The sequence below is a fragment of the Ovis aries genome, chromosome 8 (assembly GCF_016772045.2).
Source record: "Ovis aries strain OAR_USU_Benz2616 breed Rambouillet chromosome 8, ARS-UI_Ramb_v3.0, whole genome shotgun sequence".
NCBI classification, from domain to species: Eukaryota; Metazoa; Chordata; class Mammalia; order Artiodactyla; family Bovidae; genus Ovis; species Ovis aries.
This window is the reverse complement of record NC_056061.1, coordinates 15,848,861-15,858,436: the sequence shown is the minus strand read 5'-3', so window position 1 is coordinate 15,858,436 and position 9,576 is coordinate 15,848,861. Positions and strand designations below refer to the sequence as shown.

General features: G+C 40.4%; 1 protein-coding gene across 25 annotated transcripts in view; it reads left to right on the top strand.

The window, feature by feature from the left end:
* Positions 1 to 891: 891 nt before the first annotated feature.
* PKIB (cAMP-dependent protein kinase inhibitor beta) overlaps positions 892 to 9,576 on the top strand; it is a 121,084-nt gene continuing 112,399 nt past the window's right edge. For all 25 annotated transcript variants that reach the window (XM_012182500.4, XM_042253254.1, XM_042253246.1 and 22 more), the window contains exon 1: positions 892 to 1,030. The gene's annotated coding sequence lies outside the window, so the exon portion shown is untranslated. The remainder of the gene's footprint in view (positions 1,031 to 9,576) is intronic.

Below are 9,576 nucleotides of genomic sequence, written 5' to 3'. Positions count from 1 at the left end.
GACTACTTTGGACACTAATAATGCCTTTCAGGGAACCAGAGGAGATCTCAGGACTTCTGTGAGGAGAAACCACCTTTTCAAGAAGCAGAGAAAAGCACCTTAATTTTAATAGCAGTATCATCATTCATCTATCACGCTTTCTAAAGTTCATAGTGAAAGTGAAGTCGCTCAGTCATATCTGACTCTGTGTGACCCACGGACTGTAGCCCACCAAGCTCCTCCGTCCATGGGATTCTCCAGGCAAGAATACTGGAGTGGGGTGCCATTTCCTTCTCGTGAGACCTTATTAGAAGGACTTCATTTTCCTTGAGAACCTTAAGTGGAACGTGATAGACACTGATCTCTGTTTTTCTTTTCTCCTGAGTTGTCTACATTGCACATGACTCCTCAATTTGCTAAAATAATGCGGTAATAAACACGAAGACCCACATTTCGGGTGCAGGTAAGAAAACCATGCACAAACAGCCATGATTAAAGTGCAACCTTAGGACAGACACTTCGGGCCACAAATGCTTCGGAGGGTCTACAGGGAGAAGGGAGGAAAGAGAATTCCCTCAGTCACAAGTAAACTCTTAATAGAACCTTATCACTCACCCGGGGGAACTGAGAGTGGTAGGCCAGGGCTCTGGGATGACCATCGATGATTAATTGTCTGTTAAGGCGCAAGCCGGGAAAAAAACAAACAACACTGCCCGGGACGCCGAAAGCTAAGACCCACCGTCTCGCCGGCCAGCGAGCAGGTTGGCGGCGGGGTTACCCCGGACCGGGGCGTCGGGACGGGGGTTTCAGGGGAGGGAGGCGCGCTCCACGCTCGGGGGCGGGTCCCGGCGGCCGCTCTCTCCGCCCCCGCAGTCGCCGCCACCTCCAGCCCGCGCCCCAGCGCAGCCGCTCAGACGCGGTCGCATCCTCGTGGACGGTAGAGGCGGCAGCGAGCTAGAGTCAGCGTCGCAGCTCGCGGCCACGGAGAGGCCAGGCGAGCCCGAGCGCCGGGACCCGGCCCAGGCTCGGCGGACACCTCTTTGCGCGGCTGGTACGTACATGGTGAAGGGGAGATGGAGTGGGGGTGGCTGGAGCGAAGATGGAGGGAAAAGGACTTGAGGAGGCAGGGGAGACTGAGCGAGCGAAGATGCGGTAGGAGCAACTTTCCTATTTTCCGGCCAGTCCGCGCTAGCATGGGGGGAATTCAAGCAGATGCCTCTTTGGCCAGAGTGACCACATCATATAACACGCAGAGGTCCTTGCAGAGTGGAAGGGGGCGCTCAGGTCAACAGGGGTAACCAGGAAGGTCTGATCACCTCTTTTTGCCCATTCTGCCCTGAAGGTGGACATTGGTGATGTCTCGTAAGTTGCTGAGCCTTCGCCTCTCGCACGAGCAGTGCCACGTCGTTTGTCCTGGGTTGCGCGTTTCCAGACCCTGGCAGCCCCTCGCGGTCGTGGGGTCAGCAGTGTTCTAGCCGGCTCGGCTCGCGTCGAGCTGTCTTTAGCCCAGTCACCTCACCTCATCAGCCTCCATCCATTTTTTGATAAAACCTGGAAATAATTATATCGAGTGAACTCGTGGGTTCCCAGCAACTGTTGGATTTTCACGGAGTCTGGGACACCGGCCGGCAGCCAGGGAGGGAGAGGAGTGCAGTGTGGTCGCAGGGGTTCGGGAGATGAGCGCGTGGGTCGTCATTGCTGATGTGCAGCAGCTCGTTGGGGAAAGTCCTGATAGTTCCCTCTAGGAGAGATGACCCTGATTTACCTGCTCTCCAGACTGCCAAGTCCCTGCCAAGCGAGGCTCAGATGAACCGGTCAGTTTCATCTTCGTAGAGCTCATCCCAGGGAACGCATATGAACACGGTTCCTTTGGAAGAGCGCTTGGTATAAACAGGACACGGAGGAAACACTGGGAAAAAAGAACAAACCCAAAACAAAACAAAAAATCCTGCAGGTGGAATTTTTAGTCCGAGTCTGTGCAGGACTCTAAAATGGAGATTCAGTGCTGATGACCACTTAAATATTCAACTGGAAAAACTAAAAATTAAAACGCTCATACTAATAATAGTTTGAATACTGAAAAGTATGGATTAGAACTGCGCCGAGTATTGCATTTCTCTTTGTGTACACATAGATTCAAGATCCATCTGTCCACTTTGTCTCTTCATAAGATGCCTTTCTTCTTCTAATTGACATTGCTACACACAAAAAAATTTGTTCTCTGATTTAATATTCAAAAAGGTCAGAATTTGGATTACTAAAATGAGATCTGCTGGTCATAAAGCTCACAGGAAGTTCCGTAAGTGATATGGGTTCTGGATCATGGTTTGTTAGACTAGCATTTTGCAAACCATTTTTTTTCCTACTTGTCAGGTGCTGATCAGTACCCCTCTATTGACACTATGATAAGGAAGTTCATTTCTAAAACAGTGCTTTGGAAAAACAAATGATTTAATTTTGAAGTAAAGTATGTGTTGAAAAAAAGTTTTCAAAAAGTTTTTAGTAATCAGCTCCTTAGTTTTATCTTCACCATAACTTTCTTCAGCAAAATATCAAAGACTAATGGAATACCTTATACAGGATATTTTAAATTATGTCAGATTTTGATTTTGTTAAATAATTTTCTCTCCTCTTTAGCCAATTTTAAACTGGAAGTTTAGATTTTTTAGAAATTTACCCCTTCAATGATTTTTAAAGAAATTTTACCAAGTTGTAAAACCATCACCATAATTCAGTTTTAGAACATTTTAATCACCCCAATAAGATCCTTCATGCCCACTTATAATTAATCTCTGTTCAGACTCAGGCAATTACTAATCTTTCTTCAGTCTCTATAGATTCGCCTTCTCTGAATATTTTATATAAATGGAATCATAAAATATGTGATCTTTTGTTTATGGCTTTTTCTCACTTAACATACTGTTTTTGAGATCTGTGTCGTAATGTGGATTGGCATTTCGCTCATCATATTGCTGAAGTTTTCCATTGTATGAATCCACCACATTTTGTCTGTCCATTCACCAGTGGTTGGACATTTGGGTTGTTTTCAGTTTGAGGCTATTATGAGTCATGATGCTGAGAACATTCACATGCAAGGCTTCGTGAGTTTGGATGTATTCATTTCTCTTGGATAGTTATTTAGCAGTGCAATTGCTGGGTTGTATGATAAATATATATCTAACTTTCTAAGTGAAGCGAAGTGAAAGTCACTCAATCGTATCCGACTCTGCGACCCCATGGACTATACAGTCCATGGAATTCTCTAGGCCAGAATATTGGAGTGGGTAGCCTTTCCCTTTTCCAAGGGATCTTCCTAACCCAGGGATTGAACCCAGGTCTCCCTCATTGCAGATGGATTCTTTACCAGCTGAGCCACAGGGGAAGCCCAGGGGTCTCCTGCATTGCAGACGGATTCTTTATCAACTGCGCAATCGGGGAAGCCAAACTTCTTAGAGCATTATAGAATTAATTTTATGTAAAAGTTATGTATTTACAAAATGTAGAAAATTCTGGAAAAATAAATGTTTCTTACTAGATTTTATATGATTCAATATATACAGAGAGAGAAGGTTGGTCAGGAAACATTTTGCTTATTTTAAAAATGTTGAACTCAAATACAGCAAGCAAATTTGAAAAAAGGTATAACATTTTTGAGAAATAAAATATTTCTAAAGACGAGGTTTGGAGCTGTTTCATATACACAGCAAAACTGAATGGAAGGTACAGAGATTTCCTAAATAGCCCCTGGTCCCGCACATGTATGGCTGCCTCCATTGTGGATATCTCTCACCACAGTGGTACATTCGTTACAGTGGGTGAGCCTACACTGACACATGGTAATCACCCCCCAAATTCCCTGGCTTACCTTAGGGTTCACTCTTGTTGTTGTACATTCTGTGGCTTTGGACAAATATATAATGACATGTATAGCCTGGTGGGCTATAGTCCATGGGATTGCCAAGAGTCGAAGCCGACTGAGCGCGCAAGCAGATGCAGACATCCATGAGTGTAATGTCATAGGGAGTATTTTCACTGCCCTAAAAGTCCTCTGTTCTCTGCCTATTCATTCCCCACCCCCAGTATCTTTTAATGCTAAATGAGGGTAAATCAGGCTTAATTAAGACTAAATTTCCTGCAGTCTCCAGTGAAGATGGGAAATTGAGCAATTTGAAAATTGTATTTTAAGATGTTGATGAAACTCAAACCTAAATTGCTTGAAAGTAAGGTCAGTGGTTTTCCTTTCCTTCAACAGAAGATTTTTAATTGAGTTACAAAAAATATCATTCCTTTTTAAATAGAAAAAAGCACCCCATAAATCATGTGATAAAATAAGCTTCCATAACTATGATGCCACATAATTCTTTTAAGTACTAATTGAACATATTTTATTATCATATATGGAGATCTAAGGCCCAAGTTTAAGTGATTGACATGCAAAAATCATGTATTAGGGATAAATCCAGGGCTCCTGTTTTCCCATTTTAAAATTCCTGTGGTTAGTACATGCTCTTTTTATTCTTTCCAGTTTTTAAATGTTCACAAGGGTTTTTTATTTTGTTGTTCAATTGCTCAGTTGTGTCCAACTCTATGTGACCCCATGGACTGCAAGCATGCCAGGCTTCTCTGTCCTTCACCATCTCCTGGAGTTTGCTCAGACTCATCTCCATTGAGTCAGTGATGCCATTCAACCATCTCGTCCTCTGTCGTCCCCTTCTCCTCTTGCCTTTTTTATTCGCATGACCGAATATACACTCCCTTAGCTTTTCTTTCTTTGACCAGACATCCCACAGTATTATTCACTGACTTATACTTTTTAAAGTTTTTATGGGTAAATGCCAGTTTATCTTTCATTACTTTAATACACAATAATGTAAAGCAATTATCCTTCAATTAAAAAGAAATAAATTTTAAAAAAAGAAGGAAAACTGCATGTTCTTTTGAATTCTGTTGGTCTCAGTAATTTTTATTCCCAGGTGGCGCAGTGGTAAAGAATCTGCCTGCCAGTGTAGGAGAAGCAAGAGATGCAGGTTTGATCCCTGGGTCAGGAAGATCCCTTGGAGTAGGAAATGGCAACCCACCCACTCCAGTATTCTTGTCTGGAAAATTCTATGGAGAGAGGAGCCTGGGGGGCTATAGCCCATGGGGTCTCACAGAGTTGGACACGATTGAGTGACTGAGCACAGATCCTTGATATACTTTTTATAAGTCATTATCAGTTAGTGATATTATATAAAGAGAACACTTGAACATAGGCAGAAAACCAAAAGTGATTATTATTACTGTTTATCTTTTTATTGGAAGTACAGTTGACTTTGAGAAATCAAATAGGTAATCTACTTCATACTCAAATGGGATATATTTTTTATTCTTGGGCTCAATGGCAAATAATGGTTTTATGCATCTGTCCAGGTATAAAGCACACTATGGACTTATACGGGCTTCCCAGGTGGCGCTAGTGGTAAAGAACCCGCCTGCCAGTGTTGGAGACCTTAAGCGACATGGGTTTGATCCCTGGGAAGATACCCTGGAGGAGGGCATGGCAGTCCACTCCAGTGTTCTTGCCTAAAAAATCCCAGGGACAGAGGAGCCGTATGGGCTACCGTCCATACAGAGTTGGACACAACTGAAGCAACTGTAAATCAAAGTGAATTTATGTTTTCTAATAACTCCAATTCTTAACAAATGATGATGCCCAAGAGTTGGGTGCTTATTGGAAAAGAAGTTCATAGCTGTCTATTTAAGAATAAAACAGTTCAGATTTGTATATGTTTCTGAATAGAAGGAAATAATCTCATCTAGAATCTTGCATTAGTTAGAATAGGATTTCTCAGACTGAAAAGCGGGCCAGCGGAATAGAGACCCTTGAAGATTACGGAGTAGCAGTGGTCTGGAGCCAGCATGGCTTGAACAGTTGTTTGGGGAGCAGCAGCAGAAGCTTTCATAGACGGTGTAAATGGAGCTAAACGCCTTCCTCTACATCTTGGATTCTCCCTCCTTAGAGTTACTATTTCCAGCTAAGCCCTAAATTCTGCTGTGCTGATGAAAAGGAATGAATGGCCTTTGGGAGTGTGGAAATCAGCATGTGTGTGTGTGTGATAGTCGCTCAGTCATGTTCGACTGTTTGGGACCCCATGGACTGTAGCTTGCCAGGCTCCTCTGTCCATGGAATTCTCCAGGCAAGAATACTAGAGTGGGTGGTCATTCTCTTCTCCAGGGAATCTTCCCCACTCAGGGACAGAACCCTGATCTTCTGCATTGCAGGTAGATTCTTTACCATCTGAGCTACCAGGGATCTCCAGAAATCAGCATGGGTGACTGCAAGTTTTCACTTGTTGGGTGAAGGAAAGGGAGAAACTGAGGTTCAGTATGATAGTTTCAGGAATAAATTCATGGAAGATAAGAAAGAGTTAAGCAGTCTTCCCAAACATGCTTATATTAAATGACTCTGAAGTGATTTACTTCTAGACTAATTTTTATGGGCTGGGTTAATATGTCTCAGAAGAAAATACTCTTCTTGAAATTACTATATATATAGTGTGTGTGTGTGTGTGTGTGTGTGTGTGTGTGTGTGTGTGTGTAATTAAGGATAACCTTTAAGTCATGTAGTTACATTCATTTGTTATTTTTGTTTATTAAAAATGAGAATAAGTACTTCTATCATGGGGCTTCTGGAGCCAGATATAATATTAAATTTCAAAACACTGAAATAAGACCCTCTTGTCTATCTTTCCCAAATCTAATAGAGTCTAATAACAATCCAGACTACAGATATATAATGGATTTTGTTGCATTCTGAAAGTTTGTAAAGAATCTATCAAGTCAGAAGATGTTACAAATGCCAAGGTCTAGCACAGAAACCACTCTGCCTCTCAGTCTCTGTGTCCCTGAAGAAGGATGTCTGTTATAATTGTGTTCATTGCAATAAAGAAGCAGAACTGTTCACAGGAGTGAAAACTTAGAAAAACACAGAAAGCAACTCTGCATCTTTCTAACATACCATGAACCTCTATGTATTTATCTATATATACTCTTGCAGCTCGGAGAAGATTGGATTTGAGGAATATTGGACAGACTGTTATAGCCCAAGCAAGAGATGCTAGAGAGTGAATCATGGATTAGTGATGAAGAATTTAGGGATACACAGGAGTATCATAGTCTAGAAATATTAGGAGTGGAAAGTGATTAGGCTTGATGATAATTGGGATGTGAAGTTAAGGGGAAGTGGAAATAAAGGGTGCTTTTCAGCACCTGGCTTGAGGTTGAGGGCTAGCACTATTTACAAAAATGGCAGTAGAAGAGTGAGGACATAGTTGGTGGGTTTCCTGGGTTGGATAAGGTCTGATAATTCATGTGCTTCCTGGAATGAGACCTTATTTAGAAATAGGGCCATTGCAGTTGTAATTGCCTAATATTATGTCATACAGGAGTAAGATGTGCCCTTAACCCAGTATGACTGGTATCCTGATAAGAAGAGAAGAGACACAGAGGCAGAGACTCATAGAGGCACACATGTGGCAATGGAAGCAGAAATAAGAGCTGTGTGACTTCAAGAGATTCCTAGATTTACCAGCCACCACCAAAAGCTGGGAAAGAGGCATGGAACAGATTCTCCTGAGTTCCCAAGAAGAAGCCAACCTTGCTGATAACTGCATTTTGGATTGCTGGCCACTTGAGCTGTGCCCATCTTCAGCATCAGTTGTAAAGATGGTTACAAAATAAGCAATATGATAACTTGGGCAGGGCATCTGCTGTGTCCTGACATAGTCAGAGTCCTCTGCTTTCAACCCAAGTATAGATCTAAACAAGGTCATTCAGGTTTCCCATTCATTCGTGCCACGTGGGTTTGACAGTGTGAAAATGGGACCAGTCTGCAACATGGGGGAAGGTCATAGTTTTTATCTGTTTGGCTCAGGGAGGGTAGAAGAATGTTTTCAGGGAAAGTGAGGAATAATTTCCTCACATGGTAGATCTGGGTCAGCTCCCTGAGGTGTTTGTGTTTTTTGGCCGAAGGATATTAAACTTCAAGTAAAACCCAGCACAGTTGTTTCAACTCTGAGGAGTCCATGTTTGGATTCTAGGTTTGAATGCTTTGAAAGGAAACAAACTTCAGGTGTGACTGTAAAATGGGAGGAAACAAAGCATTTTTTAAACTCGTAGATGTTCGTGTTTACCAACTCTTTTAAAAAAGTATCTTAATTTACCTAATTTTTGGAAAACATTTCATATCACCTGTCAGTAATTATTATTGGTCTTAATACTGAATTGGTTAAGTTCTTCACTTTGTGGGTTTTGTCTCAGTGTAATCCACTTAAAATATGGACTAATGAAATACAATTGTATCTAAGGACAGCAGTTTAAGTTATAAGGACATTTCAAATTATCTTGCAAAAGGATTGTTTAAGGTTCACTTTATTGATTAACTCTTTTCTTTCAGATATTTTTGTCATCAAACCATCACACTATTAAGAACACTTAAAGATTTTACAATTTCAATTCTAATATTCAGGCATAGTTGCTTTAGTATTAAATGCCTTCCAGTCTTTGTACCTTTGCAAAGATATGTTTTTTTTTATGAATGTAATAATGGTATACAGTTTTTATCCTATTTTTTCTTCTAAAATTACTATTATCAGAATAAAAATGAGTAGAAAGAATAATTTTAAAAAATAACATTTTTTTCTGATTATGCGGAGTGACCCATGACATAGTTTTTGGCTAGATAAAATTTCAGCTCTTAAAGGGATGAAACGGAATATCTCAGTTAGGCGCCATTTTAATTTTGCTGCACCCTATGCCCCAAAACAAGTAAGACAAAAATAAAAACACAAATCTTTAAAATGTGTGGCTTTAAATATTAGCAATGTTCAAATGTAGAATTCTGTTTTCCCAAGGACAGTCTGTGCTTACCGTTGTAAATTCTTCACCAAGGATCACAGACATGAAAGTATAATCAAGCGTTTTTGTTTTTTTTTTCCTTTCAATCTCATCCTTTTTATCAACTCTCCGTTGTTACCTTATAATGGTTTATTCCACATGTGATTTTCTAGGCTGGTAATGTTTGCCACTTAAAATACCACTAAGTTTTAAACTTTAAAACTTTGCAATTGTGTTTTTGATATAATATACACTTCAGTGAAAATCAGAAACTTTCAAAATTAAGAGGAAAATAACGTCCACCTGTATTTCCAGGGTTAATTATAAAATTCTTTGCCTGTGTATATATCTTAAAAAACAAAAGTAGTATATCATATGCCCTGAATATATCATCCTACTATATCTTTTCAAGGCAATAAATCATCTTTTTTAATGGCTACATATTGATCTATTAAAATTTTAACTAATCCCTATTGGTAAATGTGCAGAATGTTTCCAAGTTTGTTTTTGTAAATAATACCATAGTAGATAACTGTATTTGTGATCTTTATATACTGTACACAGCTATCTTATTAATTTCTCTGAATAAATTTCTAGACATGGAGTTGATAAATCAATGGATAGTCACTTTTTAACCATTTTTTAAAACATTTTGCAGAATATCTTTCCAGGAAGCCTGTTGCCATTTATACTGAAAATTTTTACCAAAGTACTAGTACTGTT